Source organism: Prunus mume, linkage group LG6, assembly GCF_029339155.1.
Source record: "Prunus mume cultivar Tortuosa linkage group LG6, ASM2933915v1, whole genome shotgun sequence".
NCBI lineage: Eukaryota > Viridiplantae > Streptophyta > Magnoliopsida > Rosales > Rosaceae > Prunus > Prunus mume.
The window spans coordinates 23132148-23152852 of record NC_142703.1 but is presented as its reverse complement, the minus strand read 5'-3'; the positions used below and the strand labels follow the sequence as shown (position 1 = coordinate 23152852).

At 40.7% G+C, this 20705-nt stretch overlaps 1 non-coding gene across 1 annotated transcript; it reads right to left on the bottom strand.

Annotated features, from left to right (window-relative positions):
• Positions 1–2818: 2818 nt before the first annotated feature.
• On the bottom strand, positions 2819–2925 carry LOC148916489 (small nucleolar RNA R71). Its single transcript, XR_016128368.1, has one exon. It is a non-coding gene; the product is annotated as a small nucleolar RNA R71 (small nucleolar RNA).
• Positions 2926–20705: the final 17780 nt, after the last annotated feature.

Here is a 20705-nt window from a genome sequence, read left to right as displayed (position 1 = left end):
TTGGAGGTCCACAAGGATGTAAGGTGTGCAGTAAATAAGATCAACAATAGTGCAAATGCCCTTTATCCTTCATGGGAACCGAATTCCTGTAGTTCTGCCGAGTTTGACGCTTGGTGGAAGGTTAGATTCCATGATCTGCCTGCTTCTAGTACCGCACTTCAGGTCCTTTTTAAGGGTTGGGACAACTGGACTGTCCACACAGAAGAGGAGACTCACAAATTCATGGTGCAGACCATCAAAGACATCAATATGCAAGTTATAGAAGGTAACTTTTCAATTCTGTCTGTTGCTGTCTATTCTGTCTTTAGTGATGATGCTAATATTTTATTCAGCCTGCAATCAGATCCTTCTTTGACAAAGAATATTGGCAGCCAATCTGCCCAGAGTGGAGAAGTGTTTGGTAAGTTTTCTTGTTATTCTGTTTTTCTTATCATTTCTCTGCTGGATTGATCCTTGACTTTTGTTTCCTGCACAGTCAACTCGGTTATTGATGTGTTCATAAATTCACATGATTTTATATCCTTTTTACTTAGTTTTGTGAATTAATTTGGACTAAAGATGCTGAGTTGAGTTATTTCCTGTTTTTCAGCTTATGAGCCACGGAATGAATAAATTCGTCAAATATTCATCATAATAGAGTTCGACATGATTCCAATTGGAGATGGGAGACAGCATCTTGAAGTTTATCCATGAATATTTTCATAATTTTTGAAGGCTGCTAAGGTGCCCATTTTTAATTAGACAATTCAGCATAAATCAATTCCCGGAGAATACTGAGTCAGCAGGGGTATTTTGGCTACAACTCACTCATACAACATCGGATTGAGGCACATGATATATGGCTGAAAAGAAGACATCCAGAGCTTTCCAAAGAGTGGTCATACGTAATTTTTGGAGGTCAGAAACGTGTCCAAATCGCATTCGCAATGAGGATCACGTGCAGTTTCCTGGAGGTTTTAGGAAACTTAGTTTTAATTAGCTTTTCTAGTTAGGAACTGACTTGGAAATCAAGTCTTCGTGTAAGGCCACTTGTTTAGGCCCATTCTAACTAGGTTTTAGGTTCTTTTAAGAGGGGAGGTCATAGAGGCTCAAGGGACCAGAAAAATTTCAGACTTCAACCGTGGAGCAAGGAAGAGCCACCGTGCCTCTAAACTCTAAGGGTTTTCCTTATCTCTTTCTCCATGTTTTATTTTTGCTTTGTTACCATGATTATGAGTAACTAATTTTCTTTTACTAAGACACAATGTAACCCTTTTCTAATTATTCAAAGCTTAGTTATGTCATGCTATTAGAATTTCCATGTTGTTGAAATTTAATCACTGTGCTTATTTTCCTAACTAATGATCTTGATGCTTAGCTACCATCTAGGTTTTTGGTTAAGTAATTTGATGCATGTTAGGGTATACGCCATGCCTAATATGAGTTTTGCTTTTTATGATTAAATTCATGAATGCGCCTAAGGTAAACACTATACTCTTAGGGGTTTGTGTGATTGTGTGAAGTTCTCATTGAACCTAAGGTCTTTTTATATGTTTATATTTATGCCTCACGCCAAGGATAAATTGCATGTAAGAAGAAGTGGTTAATTGCTGTGAAAAGAATTAGTCATAATTTTGGAGAACTAATCATCAACATAACTTGGGAATTTTGATAGTATGCATGCTAAGGTTTGGATAAGAGGAATTGTGGTGAAATTGTTGTCTTGGTAAGCTTCTTTAAAATCTTTCACAAACTTATTTAGTTCATGTTTTTCTTCGTTATCTTGTCTTTTAATTTTCTTGTTTTCAATGTTCTTTCAAAGAAAATCTTTCAAAACCAACTTTCAAAAATCCTCTATTAAGTTTTAGTTGAGTCATTAGTTTTAAGTTTATTAATTAGGGTGTCTAGAGTAATTTAGGATTTAAATTAGTTTATAATTCACAACAACTTGAGAATTTATTCAGTCTCTGTGAGAACGACCTTGTACTTGCCTTGGCTATATTGCATTAACCTTGTGCGCTTGCAAGTTTATTTCTTGAATTTAACTATCTAATTTTCAGGTAGTAAAATTATACATCAAGTTTTTGGCGCCGCTGCCGGGGACTAAGTTTAATTCTTTGTGTTGTGTGATTTTAGCTTTACTTTAGTCTTTATTTCGGTTGCATATCGTCCCTTTTTAATATTTGTTTTATTGTTTTACTTTATTGTATTTCTTTGATTTATTCTCTTTTATTATTTGTTTCTTTGTTTTCCAGCACCACCTGTTATTCACTATCTCTTTTGTTTTGTTGTCTGTAGGTTGCTCTCAAATATTTGCATGTTGTGTGTGTGTTAGTTGATGGTCAGCACAAGATTCCAAGGTCAAGAATTAGTACCCTTTGATCCTGAGATAGAAAAAACGTTCCGAGAGCTCTGTCACATCAACCAACAAGCATTTGATACTGATTTAGAGTCTGACACAGAGTCAATGGCAGCCAACACTAAGCCCTTGAAGGAGTATTCACAGCCCACAATTTTAGAAGAGCCTTCATGTATCACATTTCCTGAAATTGATGATGTTTCGTTTGAGCTGAAATCCGGTACCATTGGTCTTCTTCCTTCGTTCTATGGTAAATCAAATGAAGATCCCAACATTCATATTAAGGATTTTTACATAGCTTGTGGTACGGTTCATATCAAGGGAGTTTCACAAGAAATAGTGCGTCTGAGATTGTTCCCCTTCACTCTCAAAGACAAGGCCAAGTCATGGTTCACCTCTCTTCCTGCTGGATCCATCACGTCATGGGAAGAACTTGCTCAAAAATTCATGCTGAAATTTTTCCCTGCCACAAAAACATTGCTACTTAGGAAGGAAATCACGAACTTTGAACAAAAGCCTCAAGAATCTTTTCATGAGTGCTGGGAGCGATTTTGTGATCTACTACAACAATGTCCTCATCATGGAGTGGAAACTTGGATGCAAATGCAGATCTTTTACCAAGGACTAACCTCAGCCAGTAGAAACAATGTTGATGCGGCGTGTGGAGGAGCTCTGAGTGAGAAAGATCCTAAGGAGTGCTTCAAAACTTTTGAGAGAGTTGCTGCCAATTCTATGCAATGGGGCGATGACATGATTCACAAGGAAGATTACTGTGCATAGTGTCGATACAAATCCTGGATTCGCTTCAGCATCTCAAGTATCCAACTTGGAAAAGAAGCTTGAAAATTTCATGCAGTCAATGACCAAATTTGTTTCTCCTTCCTCTGTGTGTGCTATTTGCTCTGATAATTCTCATCCAACTAATAATTGCCCTTTGAGTGATCTTACGCAGGAGCAGGCTAATCAAATAAATTCATTTCAAAAGCCACGACATGACCCCTACTCCAACACATATAACCCGGGATGGAAGAACCACCCCAATTTCTCATGGAGCAACAACAATCCGTCTGAGCAGCGCATTTATCCTCAGCAAAAACCTGTCAATCCGAATGAACCAAGAGAACCAACTTTGAAGGAGATTATGACTCAATTTATTCAGACTCAACAACAAACAAACAATAACCTTCAAGCTGGTTATCAAAATTGTCATGCTGCAATTCAGAAATTGGAAGTCCAAGTGAGCCAGATTGCAAACATAGTCAATGAGAGGGAGAAAGGCAAGTTACCTAGCCAACCTGAAATCAATCCAAGAGGCCAGGAGCACATTAAGGCGATAAAAACATTAAGGAGTGGGCGAACTTATGAGGCTAGACCTGAAGATGTTTCTAAGGCTGAAACAGAGGGAAAACAAGCTGCTGAAATGGAGTTAGACGTGGAAGACATGAATACACTTCAGCCACACCCTGTCCCTGCCACAACGGATGTTACAGAGGCCCCAACAGCAGCTATTGAGCCTACCAAAGAACCTACAGCAGCTACCCCTTCCAAGGAGCGAATATATGTGCCTCAAGTTCCTTTTCCGCAAAGACTATAGAAGCACAAGAGAGATCAACAAACAATGGATATTCTGGAATTGTTTAGAAAGGTTCAAATAAATATTCCATTGTTGGATGCAGTGAAGCAAATCCCAGCTTATGCTAAGTTCCTCAAGGATGTTTGCACAAACAAGCGAAAGTTTGCTACACATGAGAAAGTGATGTTGTCCGAGGAATGCAGTGCAGTTCTCCTTAAGAAATTGCCACCAAAACTTAAGGATCCAGGGAGTTTTACAATTTCTTGCATTATTGGAAATTTACATATTGAAAAGGCTTTAATTGATTTGGGTGCAAGTATTAACTTAATGCCTTATTCTGTATTTCAGCAGCTAGGCATTGGAGAGATCAAACCAACTTCTGTGAGCTTGCAACTGGCTGATAGGTCTATCAAATATCCACTTGGAATCGTTGAAGATATACTAATCAAAGTGGATCAATTTGTTCTTCCAGCAGATTTTATCATCCTTGACATGGAGGAAGACAGAGAAGTTCCCATCATTATGGGACGTCCTTTTATGGCTACTGCTGGCACCATTATTGATGTGAAGAAAGGTTTATTGTCTATGACTGTGCAAGGCCAAACTATTGAGTTCAAGGTGTTTGAAGCCATTAAGAAACCTGTGGAGATGGATGAGTGTTTTTGTGTAGATGTCGTTGATACTATTGCCCACACCACTTTCCTAGCTAATGTAAACGAGGATGAACTTCTCACATGCCTAGCTAACCCGGAGCTAAGATCAGATTCTAATGAGGCCCAACACCTTGTAGCAGCTTTGGATTCGACACCTATTCAGTTCCCAAGGTGGCGTCACACATATGAGCCACTAGGGACACCTAGCGCTCCTATCTTGCCTTCCGTTGAGATACCTCCAAAGCTGGAGCTCAAGCCATTGCCTGAACACTTGAAATATGCCTTTCTGGGAGAATCCGATACACTTCCTGTGATCATTGCTTCGATTTGGTTACCGAGGAAGAAAAGCTTTGCGGGTTTTGAGAGAGTACAAAACAGCTTTAGGATGGACCATAGCTGACATTAAAGGCATTAGTCCATCCATGTGCATGCATCGAATTTTACTAGAGGATGGTTCTAAGGCTACCATTGATGCGCAAAGAAGATTGAATCCTAACATGAAGGAGGTAGTCCGAGGTGAAGTTTTAAAACTTCTTGATGTAGGTGTGATCTATCCCATCTCTGACAGCAAGTGGGTTAGTCCGTTCAAGTCGTCCCCAAGAAGTCTGGAATCACAGTGGTTCAGAATGAAAACAATGAACTCGTGCCTACAAGACTGACCACAGGATGGAGAGTCTGTATAGACTACAGGAAGTTGAATTCATCTACTAGAAAAGATCATTTTCCCTTGCCTTTTATTGATCAAATGTTAGAAAGATTAGCTGGTCACTCACATTACTGTTTTCTTGATGGCTATTCAGGTTATAATCAGATTCCCATTGCCCCTGAGGATCAAGAGAAGACGACATTTACCTGCCCCTTTGGGACGTTTGCTTATAGGAGGATGCCTTTTGGCTTGTGCAACGCACCTGCGACCTTTCAACGATGCATGATGAGTATATTCTCTGATATGGTTGAGAGAATAATTGAGGTTTTTATGGATGATTTTTCTGTTTTTGGAGATTCATTTGATGCTTGTCTGTTTAACCTCAAACTTGTGTTGGAAAGGTGCACGGACACTAACCTTGTTTTAAATTGGGAGAAATGTCATTTTATGGTACAACAGGGTATTGTGCTAGGCCATTCAGTCTCTAGTAAAGGCATTTCTGTTGATAAAGCAAAGATAGACATCATTGCTAAATTGCCGCCACCAACCTCAGTGAAGGGTGTGAGATCTTTTCTTGGCCATGCCGGGTTCTACTGCGTTTCATCAAGGACTTCTCCAAAATCAGTCGTCCCTTGTGCAACCTGCTCGCCAAAGACGCCATTTTTGAGTTTGATGATTCATGTTTACTTGCTTTTAACAATTTAAAAAAGCTTCTTACTTCTGCTCCTATTATCACAGCTCCAGATTGGAGTTTCCCTTTGAACTGATGTGTGATGCTTCTGACTATGCAATAGGTGCTGTTCTTGGTCAACGAAAGGAAAAGCTTTTACACGTGATTCATTATGCAAGTAGAACATTAAATGATGCACAACTCAATTACTCAACCCTTTGAGAAGGAATTGCTTGCCATAATCTTTGCTTTGGAGAAGTTTAGATCTTATCTTGTTGGATCTAAAGTCATAGTGTATTCGACCATGCTTTGCTCTAGAGTACCTAATGACAAAGAAGGATGCCAAACCCGGACTCATTCGATGGATTTTGTTGCTACAAGAGTTTGACTTAGAGATTCCGAGACAAGAAAGGCTCCGAAAATGTGGTAGAGATCCTTGTCAAGGCTCACACGGAGGCCACAAAGAGGAAGTGTTGCCTGAATGAGTCATTTCCGGATGAACAACTATTTGTACATGCTGACATGGAGTCCCCTGGTATGCAGACATTGTGAATTATTTGGTTAGTGGAATTATTCCAGCTGATTCTAACTCTCAGCAAAAGAAGAAGTTCCTGTCCATGGTCAAATTTTATTTTTGGGATGAACCATACTTGTATAAGCATTGCCCTGATCAAATTATCCGAAGATGTTTACCGGAGAATGAGCAACAGAGCATTCTGAATTTTTCTCATAGTTATGCATGTGGTGGACATTTTGGTCCCAAACGGACAGCTGATAAAATTTTGCAAAGTGGTTTCTTTTGGCCAACTTTGTTTAAGGATGCCTACAAGTATTGTGCAGCTTGTGATCGATGTCAAAGAGTTGGTAATATTTCCAAAAAGAATGAGATGCCACTTCAAAGTATTCTTGTGGTTGAACTCTTTGATGTCTGGGGTATTGACTTTATGGGCCCTTTTCCGTCATCCTGTAGCAACAAATATATATTAGTGGCTGAGATTATGTGTCAAAATGGGTTGAAGCTATGGCGTGTCCCACTGCTGATGCTGCTGTTGTTATGCGTTTTCTAAAAGGATTCATCTTCTCACGGTTTGGCATTCCAGAGTGATCATCAGTGATGGAGGAAGCACTTCATCAACAGAGCATTTGACAAGCTTATGGCTAAATATCATATCCATCATAGAGTCTCTACACCTTATCATCCTCAGACCAGTGGCCAAGTTGAGGTTTCTAATAGAGAAATCAAGAGAATCTTAGAGAAAACAGTCAGTGCTTCAAGGAAGGATTGGTCTCTGCAGCTAAACGATGCATTGTGGGCTTATCGGACAGCTTACAAAACACCTATAGGCATGTCACCATTTGATTGGTGTATGGGAAAGCATGCCACTTGCCTATGGAGTTGGAACATAAAGCATATTGGGCTATCAAGAAGCTCAATTTTGACATACAGGCTCAGTGAAACGGAAGCTACAACTTAATGAACTTGAGGAGCTAAGACATGAGGCTTATGAGAATGCAAGGATATATAAAGAAAAGACCAAAAGTTGCATGATCAAGCTATTTCCAGGAAGACATTCGTGACGGGAGAGAAAGTGTTACTTTATAACTCCAAACTTCGACTCTTTCCAGGCAAATTGCGTTCAAGATGGACAGGCCCCTTCCTCGTCACTCAAGTTTCTCCTCATGGTGCTGTAGAGATTCAGAATATGTCAACTGGGACCCAATTCAAAGTGAATGGTCATCGCCTCAAGCATTATCTAGAATCTCACTTTGATCCTCAAGAGGTGGTGTCATTCTTTGACACCATTCCATCACCATGTTCCTGAGCACCATTCTTAAGTCCAGCTAATGACTTAAAACAAGCGCTTCTTGGGAGGCAACCCAAGTTTTCTTACTTTTCCTTGTTAATTTCTTGTTTTTGCTTCTTTTGCTGTCTTTTTGGTTTCCTTAGCAATTTGATTATTTTGTTTGTGTGTAGGAACAAGTCGAACACATCCCAGCATGTTTAAGGAGTCTTTTTCAATGTGTTGGCACTCCTCATTTGGACCGCAAAGCAAGGGAAGGCAACAAATTGCAGTTCGAGACTCCCAACCTGTAGTTATAAGTATTTTCCAGGTTTCAATGCCCAGATTTTGATCCAATGCTCCCAAGGCTGCAAACTAGTTTTTGTGGGTGTCCATACACCTAGGCTAACTTCAGGGAGTAGGATTCACGGCTTGAAAGCCAAGCCATAAGGCCTTTGTGCACAAGGATACCAAACAGCTCACATATGGCTTTTTGTTGGGGTTGCAATTGCCAAGAGTTGAAATCATGCAAGAGGAAAGGTTATTTTGGTTGATGTTTTTGTTGGAGAAGTTGAGAAGTTTTCCTATGCACAATATCATTTTCTTAGTTCTTTCGCACCAAGGAGTGGCCCCCGCAAGTGACATATGGTCTCAACAAGATGTTCTGGATGCTGGTTTGGTTTGGAGAACTTTATTGTTCAATTTTGCCTTTTGGCACAATTATGGTCATTTTTGGATTCTCCTCATAATTTTCACTATGGAGTGTTTCACATGAATTCAAGGTTTCAGACATGTTGCAAATGGTTATGGTGATGATTTGGACTAAGTTTGGGGGTCCCGTATGGCCTACATTGTGTTTTAGGTGGATTGGAAGTTCAAAAATGAGCCAAAATACCAAAACTGATACTGCTGCATTTTCTTGCTGTTCATCGGATTTTTCGTTACTAAAACCCCTTTTGCGAGGGGTGTTCATCGGATTTTTTGTCGACAAAGGGTTCTGACAACCTTTAGTGACGGTTTTCTGCAGAAAAACCGTCGCTAAAGGTCATTTTTCCAGATTTTTGCGGCTGTTGCTGTCCTCAAAAGCTGCTGCTTCACACTAGTTTGGGGATGGTTTGCCTCTCACACTAGAGCCTCATGCCTCACCATAAACCGGGGAAGTCCTCTTCTTTTACTTGTTTCTCTTATTGATTGATTTACTTTTTTTTTTCTTTTCTATATGCTTCCATCCTTAACTTTGCATTGCATGTTTTCTTTTCTTAACATTGAGGACAATGTTTAGTTCTAGTTTGGGGGTGGGAAACTTTGTTTAGGTTGTTTTCTTTTAGTAAAATTTTTATTATAAACAAATAAAAAAAAATTAATTTTAAAAAATTTAAAAAAATAAATAAATTTGTTATTCTTAGTCCGTTTGTTCTTGTTAATTGTGGACAATTCAAAGTATAGTGAAATTTCAATTTTGAATTTGATATTCATAGGTGAGTTTAAAGGTTTGAACATGCTTCCATTATGAAATCTAGGATGAAATTTGCAATCACAGTTATTTACTTTGGATTAGTGGATTAATCATATGCTACACCTTGAGACTTTCACATGCACGCCAACATTCTTGCAGGGACTTAAACGAGTTTTGAGTATGCTCATCCTTTTCTTTTATAAAATATAGGACTAGTTAGCTTTTAACTAAAAGAAAAAGGTATAACATATTGAAAGTGACCAAAGAAGTCACAGCCCCATGCAAAAGCAAGGTACAATTCAATGAAGCTAGGGTGAAAATTGAAGTGAGCTAAAAGCTAAAAGTCGGAATTACATACAAGCCTTTTCAACTCGAGTGAGTAAGTCCTTCGGGATGTCTTCACATTTAGTGCCCTAAAGTCATTTGATTTGGGAGTCACTGACCTAAAGCTCGTTACATGGGTTGATTAGAAAGCTTGTTCCCAAAAAAAAAAAAAAAAAAAAAAAAAAAAACCTTTGCTAGTTGTTTGCTAGGTAGTCCGTATTTTATAGCATAAGAGGTGCTGCATACTTGAGATTGGTTTAATTTTCTGCGTTTGTGTTGGCCTCACACTACACCAAGAATAGCATGTGAGTTCTTTACTAATCTTTTGTAAATCTCTTTGATTGTATGAATTAATTGTTTAAAATTTTGGAAGTTTGTTCTTTCTTTTAAACCTTTCTATGAGTTGAGAATTCTGATTGGTGTTCCAATGTACTTTTGATTGATTGCAATTGGCGAGGAGAAAAATTGTACTGAGACTAACACCTTTGGTTTGTACGAAGAAGAGTGTTGTCCGTGTGTTTCTGTTTCTTTCTGTTTGTTTTCTTCTTCTTTTTTTTTTTCTTTCTTCGTTCTTTATTTTTTTTTGCTCGAGGACTAGCAAAATCCAAGTTTGGGGGTATTTGATGTGTTCATAAATTCACATGATTTTATATCCTTTTTACTTAGTTTTGTGAATTAATTTGGACTAAAGATGCTGAGTTGAGTTATTTCCTGTTTTTCAGCTTATGAGCCACGGAATGAATAAATTCGTCAAATATTCATCATAATAGAGTTCGACATGATTCCAATTGGAGATGGGAGACAGCATCTTGAAGTTTATCCATGAATATTTTCATAATTTTTGAAGGCTGCTAAGGTGCCCATTTTTAATTAGACAATTCAGCATAAATCAATTCCCGGAGAATACTGAGTCAGCAGGGGTATTTTGGCTACAACTCACTCATACAACATCAGATTGAGGCACATGATATATGGCTGAAAAGAAGACATCCAGAGCTTTCCAAAGAGTGGTCATACGTAATTTTTGGAGGTCAGAAACGTGTCCAAATCGCATTCGCAATGAGGATCACGTGCAGTTTCCTGGAGGTTTTAGGAAACTTAGTTTTAATTAGCTTTTCTAGTTAGGAACTGACTTGGAAATCAAGTCTTCGTGTAAGGCCACTTGTTTAGGCCCATTCTAACTAGGTTTTAGGTTCTTTTAAGAGGGGAGGTCGTAGAGGCTCAAGGGACCAGAAAAATTTCAGACTTCAACCGTGGAGCAAGGAAGAGCCACCGTGCCTCTAAACTCTAAGGGTTTTCCTTATCTCTTTCTCCATGTTTTATTTTTGCTTTGTTACCATGATTATGAGTAACTAATTTTCTTTTACTAAGACACAATGTAACCCTTTTCTAATTATTCAAAGCTTAGTTATGTCATGCTATTAGAATTTCCATGTTGTTGAAATTTAATCACTGTGCTTATTTTCCTAACTAATGATCTTGATGCTTAGCTACCATCTAGGTTTTTGGTTAAGTAATTTGATGCATGTTAGGGTATACGCCATGCCTAATATGAGTTTTGCTTTTTATGATTAAATTCATGAATGCGCCTAAGGTAAACACTATACTCTTAGGGGTTTGTGTGATTGTGTGAAGTTCTCATTGAACCTAAGGTCTTTTTATATGTTTATATTTATGCCTCACGCCAAGGATAAATTGCATGTAAGAAGAAGTGGTTAATTGCTGTGAAAAGAATTAGTCATAATTTTGGAGAACTAATCATCAACATAACTTGGGAATTTTGATAGTATGCATGCTAAGGTTTGGATAAGAGGAATTGTGGTGAAATTGTTGTCTTGGTAAGCTTCTTTAAAATCTTTCACAAACTTATTTAGTTCACGTTTTTCTTCGTTATCTTGTCTTTTAATTTTCTTGTTTTCAATGTTCTTTCAAAGAAAATCTTTCAAAACCAACTTTCAAAAATCCTCTATTAAGTTTTAGTTGAGTCATTAGTTTTAAGTTTATTAATTAGGGTGTCTAGAGTAATTTAGGATTTAAATTAGTTTATAATTCACAACAACTTGAGAATTTATTCAGTCTCTGTGGGAACGACCTTGTACTTGCCTTGGCTATATTGCATTAACCTTGTGCGCTTGCAAGTTTATTTCTTGAATTTAACTATCTAATTTTCAGGTAGTAAAATTATACATCAGATTATTGCTGTTGGGGATCTGGAGCCGCCTTCCGGGATGGAGAAGAAGAAGAAGAAGAAGAAGACCAGCAACACTGTTGAGGCCACTTCTTCTGTTAGAAGAAAGAGAAAAGAAACGCCCAACTTGTGACTCTGTATATTTTGACAGTTTTTGAGTTCTTTATAATTTGTTCGCCATAATCTTAAGGCTTATTTTCTGTTCATTGCAGCTGGAAGTCCCTCTTCTCCCCCTACTAAGTCAAAAAGACTTAGAAAGAGGATTGTAGAAGAATATGTGGCCGGAAGGGATCAAGCAATTCCCACCGCTACTTTCGACACGGATGAAGAGCCGAGAGAGGCTTTTGAGGCTGTGGACCAAGAGAAGGAGCTGGAAGAGCTGGAAGAAATAGGAGAGGGGCCTCAGGAGAAGGCCAAGATAGTGGAAGAAAAGGTGAGTCTTGTTTCCTTAGCGTATTAGTTTCGCTGCCTTTTGTTCCTTATGTCCTAACCACACTGCTTGTTTGTAGGAGGAAATCCCTGCCGAGGTGATAGCAGAGCATTGCCTTGGCTCGAGAAGCAACAAGAGCAACAAAAGACATAGGGCAAATGACTAGCTCGAGTTGGCCCTATTTGAGGATGCAGAGGCAGAACATTCTATTGCTATTCCAAGAGCTAGGAACAATCAGAGCAATCGCATCCGAGCCTCAGTAGAGCAAGCAAAATTACTGCATTCGAGCCCCAAAGTGTAGTGAAAGTGGCTGCAGCTGCCTCAAGTGATGGTAATTTTCTTCTTACTCTGCTCTTTATTTTCTGTAATTCTATTCTAGTTCTACTTCTTTAACTTTTTCTGTCTTTCCGTAGAAGTGCTCTTCTTGGCCTTCTGGCAGTGATGACCAGTCCTTTGAAGCCTTCAATTGTTGTTGTAAGTGTTTATTGCATTTTTTGGGTTTTTCTCTTCCGATTTTTCCTGTTTTTTACTTATGCTTCCTTCTGCAGATGCCTATTCATTCCCTTCCAGGTTCATCTACCACGGCCTCCTTTGCTGATCAGATCTGCAGAGTTTGAAGCTATGGACTTAGATGCCCCGCTAGACATGATTGGAGATGCTCAGCTCTCCTATAGGCAAGGCAAAATCCAAGACAGTGAAGGAGGCTATGGAGAGGTGAAGATATGGCACCATCTTGAACTAGAGTGAATGAGGATAGGAAGCCATTGACCACCGGTGATGAAGGATCTGGACCTGCTGCACAGATAAAACATGGCCCCAAAACCTATACTTGAAATGAGCCTTGGTTTGGCAAGGGATGTGCTCAACCTTCACGACCATTATGAGGATCTCAAGCCCACCTTCAAAACCTCTGAGTTCTGCAAGGCCACTCATGAAGCCAACTTGGTTGATTTTGCAAAGCGTATGCATAATGGATCGATGGTGGCGGGGTATAAGGAAGCCAAAGCCACTGCAGACAAATTGAGAAGCAGATTGCGAGCTTCAAAAGCGGTGGCAGAGTGTGGAAGTGCGAGCAGGCTCGGGCTGGACTGAGCCCAAGACTTAGGCTACCTTCCTTGTGCAGAGCATGGTTGCGGCTTCCAAGCTAGCCTTGGAGATTGCAGAGGCTTCAATCCATCAGGGGGTGCTGCTTCAAAAAGAACTTTCCATTAAAAAGACCAACTTGCAAGAAACTCAAGAAATTAGGATTTTGATTTTGTTATTTATTTATCTTTTCAGTTTTTTGCTTTATGATGAACAATTTGCCATGGGGAAGGCCCCATGACTATTTATTTTAAATAAAGTTTATTTTTCTTGCTGCAATTTTCGGGTTTTTAATTTTCTTTTGATGAAATAAACAGAAGTAAAAAGTACAAAAGGAACAAACTTTAAACAACTTTAGAACAAAGATAACTCTAAACAGAATTAAAGTTTTTTTATTTAGTGTTGTCCCTTCTCTATCCGAGGATCTGTTTGTACAGCCTGTGAATCCCACATGGTTGGATAAAACTTCTTTAACCATTTGCCATTGATTGGGGCAGCATGAATTTCTCCATCTCTATCCTGCAACTTGTATGCCCCCATTCCAAGGATCTGATTGATTATGAAAGGGTCTTCTCATGTAGGTGACCATTTTCCATAACCAGCCACATGTGTTCCAAGGGGCAAAACTGCTTTCCAGACTATCTCTCCCTCTTCAAAACTCTTGTTCTTGACTCTTTTGTTATAGGCCCTTGACACAGCTTGCTTTCTTGCCAGGAGTTTATTGAGGGTGTCAATTTTGCTTGCATCCAATCCTTCAAGTTCTAGCAGCATGGCTTAAGAGTAGTTTTCTCCTACCAGATTATGTTGGTGAGCAATTCTGAGGGACTAAACGGCTATCTCCGTAGGCAGAATTGCATCATGACCACAGGTTAATGCATAGGGGGTCATGCCAGTTGCTTCTCTTTTTGAAGTTCTATATGCCCACAGAGTTTCTGACAACTTCTCATGCCACTGCTTTGGATTCTTCTCAAGCATTTTTCTGATAATGTTGATGATTACCTTGTTGCTTGATTCGCCTGCCCGTTAGCTTGAGCATAATAGGAGTGGATTGAAGCACCAATTTGAATGTCTCGCCATATCCAGCATTTCTCCGATATGAAAGAAGATCCTCTGTCAGTTGTGATTGATTCTGGGATGCCAAATCTCTGTATAATCTGTTATTCTATGAAAGTGATGATCTCTTGAGATGTAGTGGTTTTAACAGGCTTGGCTTCTACCCACTTAGTGAAATAGTCTGTGGCAACAATGATAAAATAGTGTTGCTGGCTGCTGGCTGGATAGATCTTGCCAATGAGGTCCATAGCCCATCCTCTAAAAGGCCATGGCTTTACCACTGGATTCATGGGAACTGAAGGAGCCTACTGGATTGGGCCGTGTCTTTGACAAGACTTACACCCCTTGGAATAGTCAATGCAATCTTTCATCATGGTTGGCCATAAGTAGCCATACCTTCTAATTAACCAGCACAATTTCCTCCCACCTTGATGAGCTCCACAGATTCCTTCATAAGTTTCCCCCATGTCTTTCATGTATTCTTTATTTCTAAGGCACCTTAAACGCACCTCATCCTTACTCTTTCGGACCAAATCTTTATTCCACATAAGATAGTTCAAAGCCATGATTTTGACTCTCTTCTCAGAGGGCAGAGTTGGATATCGTAAGTAAGTTATGATAGGATTTCTCCAATAGTCTTCAGTGATTGCAACAAACTTGACATCTATTTCCATCCCCCTGGTCAGAACAGATGGTAGGCTTTTCTTCCCTATCTTGATGATTCTTTGTACACAATCTTCAAGCATTTGTATGCCTATTGCTACCTGAGCCAATTCATTGGCTGCAAAGTTTTCTTCCCTTGGGATGTGCTCCCAAGTAGCTTTCTCAATTCACTGGCTGGAAGATTCCTAGCTGCCACTGTAGACAGCTAGAGAAGGACTTAGGCACTTGTATTCCCCAAAGCAATCTATTTCAAAACAAGCATGGAATCTCCCAAAATTTCCACAAATTGGATTCCTAGTTCCACCAAAGCATTTCTAAGCCTATGATTAGAGCCTCATATTCTGCTCTGTTGTTGGTGCACCTGGAAATCCAATTAAAAAGAGTAATAAATGTCGATTCTAAGCGGTTCTTCCAAAACAATTCCGCCCCTGTGGTTATATCGCTTTTTGATCCATCAAAGTATAGCTTTCAAGGTGTGAGATGGACTGAATAGATAGGATTGTTGAGGCAGGTGTGAGCTCTGGTCAATAGATCTGCATTTGCTATGTCCAATGAGTCCATGTTTTCAATCTCTCCCCGAGTGATGATCTGCTAGGAAATCGCCACAGCTTGTCCTTTGACACTTTTTGAGGAACATATCTCAAGGCAAACTATCAAGGCCAAGGTCCATTTTCCAATTCTGCCTCTCAGCATTGGTCTTGTTAGCATATATTTGATCAGATCTATTTTGGCAATGATGTAGATGGTGTATGGCAGCATGTAGTGTCAGAGTTCTGCTCAGGTAGTATGGCTAGGCAAAGTCTTTCAATCGCTGAATATTTTCTTTCCACTCACGGAGTTCGCTTGTAGTAGGTCGCTTGTTCCTTCCCTTCCTTGTTATCTTGAACTAACAGACTCCCAATGGATACTTCTGATGCAGATACATAGAGCTTGAGTGGTCTGCCTCTCTTTGGTGAGGACAGAATCTGGTGGATTTGAGAGGTAATGCTTGATTTCCTCAAAAGCTTGCTGGTGTTGTTCTTCCCACTTGAAGGTCTGTTCCTGTTTCAATCTTAACAAAGAGGAGAAAGGCTGGATCTTCCCTGCAGAATTGGATATGAATCTCCTTAGAAAATTAATTTTTCCTAAGAGACTCTGCAATTCTTTCTTGTTCCTAAGCGGTAGAGCTTCTATGATGGACTTTGCTTTGTTCTTGTCGATTTCTATGCCTCTCTGGTGGACCAAGAATCCTAGGAAATTTCCTGCTTGAACTCCAAAAACACATTTCTTTGGGTTCATATTTAGTTTGTGCTGCCTCATTCTTAGGAATGCCCTCCTTAGATTTGGTATGTGGTTTCCCTCTTCTGGGGATTTAATCACCACATCATCGATATACACTTCCAAAGAATGCCCTATCATATCATGGAAGACAGAATTCATTGCCCTCTGATAAGTAGCTCCTGTATTTCTTAAACCAAAAGGCATTACAGTGTACTCAAAAGCACCTATATGTCTGGACACATGAAGGCTATCTTGTGAATGTCTTCTTCTGCCACCATGATCCGATTGTAACTCTGCATTGCCATCCATAAAAGATAGCATCTGGTTGTGAGCAGCTCCATCTACTAGCATGTCTGCCATTGGCATAGGGTACTCATCCTTGGGAAAAGCTTCATTTAGATTTCGTAATCCACACATTCTGACAGCTTTTTCTTTTCAAAATTGGTACAATATTAGCTAGCCAATCAGCATAGATAGTGGTATGATGAATCCTGCTTTGAGCAATCTTTCTATTTCTTCTTTGACCTTCAGTTCTGTGTCCATGGACATTCTTCTTCCGCTGCTTGACTGGAAGGTATCCCTCTTTGATTGGCAGCTTGTGCTCCACTAATTCCCTGTCTAGACCTGGCATTTCATGATAATGCCAAGCAAAACAATCTCTGAACTCCTGCAACAGTGCAATGAGCTCACTCTTGAGCGGTTCTTTCAATAGTGCGCTAATAAAAGTAGGCCTTGGATCCTCTTATGTCCATAAGTTTATTTCCTATAAAGGATCTTCCACTTCTGGCAGAGAGTCATCCAGTGCTGTTGGAGCAAAATCTAACACTTCCTCCTGTAACTCTTCTTCCTCCCTGGTCTTCATTGCTCTCATGAGTGAATTCTGCCATATTGAAGGCTGCATCCTGCATGAAGAGCTTCCTTTCCTCCCAATATATCAACAATCTTTTTGTAATGGATCGGATTGTTGCAGCTTGATCCTTTTCTTATTGATAGGAACTAAACATCAAAGTTCTGGAGGTTTAGAACGAAAGGTCTATTCCAGTCCTCTAAGGAATTGGTTAGACCATCTTCAAGGAGCCTCTGGCCGTGACACCATGGGGGCGGCTGTTCTGGTTGACTCCAAGGAAAGTGAAAGGACCAAGGTCATCATGGTAATACCTTGCCTCAAAACACATGGCAGAAGGCAGAAATGGCCGTGGATCGGCCTCTACTATCTCCATGTAACCTTCTTCATTCCATAAAGCTAATTGTTGATGAAGAGTGGAAGGAACACATAGACTCTGATGAATCCAGTCTCTGCCAAGTAGTGCATTGTAAGTGGTAGAAGCAGTATCCATCACAAAGAATGCAATCTTCAGCTTCTTGCTTCCTACTATAACATCCACATCTAGGATTCCATGAGTTTTGGTGATGCCCCCTGCAAAGTTGGTGACGGTTAAGCGTGTTGGGATCAAGTCCTTCTCTGTTCTGCCCATTTTGCTCAGCATTCTGTAAGGCAGAAGTTTAATGGCTGCACCTCCATCTACCATGACTTTGGGAATAGGAACACCTCCAAAATTTGTTGTTATAAACAAAGGTCTGAGATGATTGGCCATCTCCTTGGTTGGTTTGGAGAAACAAAGCTGTTCTACAGTTAGTTTGTTGGTAGTTCCCTTTGTCTGGGTGCCTGCTCGTTGTTCAGTGCCTCCTCTACTTTTGCTAACTCGCATTGAAACTTTCTCGAGAAAACATCTCCCTCCAGTGCTTTCTGTCCCTCTACCCGAACTTTTCGTGAATGAACACCATGTTGATGCCTAGGTCACCTTGTGAGCCCTCAATTCTACACCAAAGGCCTCGGTTTCTGCATCCAACCCCATCATATTCCATCTGCTCCTCCTGAATCCTACATCCGTCTTCTGTTCTCTGTTTGAGGAGTGCATTACAGTCATCTGCAGATGGGTCATAATCTAGTTGCTCCTCTTTATTTTCCTTAGTCCAGTCTTCTTGCCCTTCTACTAGAATAGGTTCATATTCTCCTTGTATCATGAAGGTTTAAATTGATTGTTTGAGGATAGATGGAAATTGAGATCCAGCTTTTAACATTTTGTGGTGGATTACTTGTTCTACGTGGGAAGGTATTTCCGGATCTTTCCCTTTTATGTCGTAGTGGTCTCGGAGGTGCCTGCATCACTTTTGTTCTTGAGGAATATGCAGATACCTTTGAACCCTCCTCTTAAGGTTTTGGTTAATTCCATAGTTGGTCCGCCACTTTTTCCGACAAAGATACCACCTTCCTTCTATGATAGCACAGAGGTTTCTCATTCCCGGGCATCTTGATTGATATTTCCTTCTTGGGCTACTCTGTCATCCTCCTGCTGTGCTGGGCTGGTCTAGGATACTCCTTCCGCCTGGCTCTATCTCGGGATGAGGTTCCAATCCTATCAAAAACACTCGGAATGGGCTGACTCTGCTGTCTAGGACCATTTCTAGCTCACTTCACATTTGCACTTTGTCAGAGAGCACTACTCCAGGTGAGATAGTTGCTTTGGTCTCTCAATAGTCTCTTTGAGACTATTCTGCCTCTGGAGCTGGTCTCTCGGTCCGCCCATCTCCTATTCGCCAATTTAAGTTGACCATGTTAACTTGTGGTAGGGGAAAAGGATTTGTTGTGACAGATAGAGGCTTCTCTGCCAGCTTCAGACCTTCCTCTGTTATTCCTTCCTGTATGACATCTCTGAAAACAACACAACTATTGGTAGAATGGTTTCAAGAATTGTGCCATCTGCAATACTGTCTGCCCTTGAGTTCTTCTGGCTTGGGCATTCTGTGGGGTGTCTCTATTGCTTTTTGCAGCAATATTTCATCAAATAAAGCATTCACCTTGGTTAGATCAAAGGAATAAACCTTGTTCTGTGTTGGTTTGCTCGGAACAAACCCTCATGTGAAAGGTGGTGGCTTTTGATCTTTTAGCTGGGGGCATTGTTTGGGCCTTGCAGCTGATGGGATGTTTCAATTTTGCCATTTCTGCACTCGCCACTTCTCCTCCTCTGAGCATTCTGCTTCCTCTTTTGATTCTACAGACGGATGTATTGAAGAGGAAGGTGACTTGTAATACGTGCCTTTGGATGAGTTCCTCTTCTGCTTTTCCCTAAGCAGTTCCTCATACTTGGATGCTTTATCCTGCTCAGGTCTCCAAACAAAGATCCCATCAAATCTTTTCTCGAGAGAGATCATGAGGGCAGCTGAGCCATCCGGATGAAGTGTCTTTCTTCCATAGGGATCCGGCACTTCATTTTGAGCTTCCTGAACCTGGTTATGAAGTCTTGAGCAGGTTCATCTTCACTCTGTTTGAGGGCAGCAAGGTCATTGATGGTGACTTCTCTGAATCCTGTAATAATAGTCATAGAAAACACTTTCCATCTGCTCCCAGTGTTTGAACAGAGTTAGTGGCAGGTTGGTGTACCAAGTAAAAGCTTGTCTAGAGAGAGAATTCCCGAAAAGCATCAACTTCAAAGAGGATTGTTCTCTATGGCTATGCACTGGACAGAGAACCTGCCTATGTGCTCAACTGATGAAGCATGGGGATCCTCTCCGTTGAATAAGGTGAAGTTTGGCACCTTAAAACCCGGGATAGAGGTATTTGATCGATATAAGCCGGATATGGCTTCCTATAGGTGGGCCTTTCTCCTCTTCTGGCTTTAGGCTCCATCATTTCTCTGATCATCCTTTGTAATGCCCCCATGTCATTTAGAGCATTGACAGGTGATGATTTCGCCTGCTCGGGCCGGGCGTGATCAATCTGGGCTCCGCTCTGTATGGCCTAAGCGTAACTTCTTCCTGTGTTCTTCTGTTCTTCCAGATCTGGATTATTCCTCCAGCTTGCCCCTAGCCTGCTCTCGCCATTGTTGGCAAAAGGTTATTACCCCTTCGCCTCTTACGCCTCTTGCGGTGGAGGGAATGGATTGGGATCCATCCTTCGGGTATATAAGGCAACACGCTAGTGGCTCGCGAAGTGCCAAAGGTTGATCCTGTGGAATAGGGTGAAGTTCGGTGGTTCTCAGAGCATCCGAACTAGTGCAGGCCTTACGAGCCGGTGGGGCCTCACGTTCTTGGGACGGAAGGACTCCTCCCCTCCCTACAATCTCTCCATGCCCCAGTATTCCAAAGCAATTTGTGCAATGAGAGGGTTTTTCCAGTATGGCCATGCTAATCTGGTGGAGGGCTATAGGAAGGTCTAGTTGGACAACAAAGATCCGGATTTGGAATTCGCTATGGCATCCTCACGGTCCTTCCCTGAATCGCTGTTGACTTGCCATTGCATCATGGTTGTCATATTATTGAAAGTGTCTTGGCTCCTTTGTGTTGTGACTTCTTGTCGCAACACAAATTCTGAATCAGTTCATCCTTTTGGAGCCGATTCGACCGTCTGCTCCTGTCTTTGCCGTGTCTTGAGTGCACAGCATCACTTTCCTCGACTCAGTCCTTCCGAGAGCCACCTGGTTTATCTCCATGGCGTGGTGTGGGTTCGGCTTGGCTTCCAATATTCATAAACTTGAGAGGAATTCTGTGAGAATATGTGTACTTGAGAAGTCCCACTGGGCATGCCAA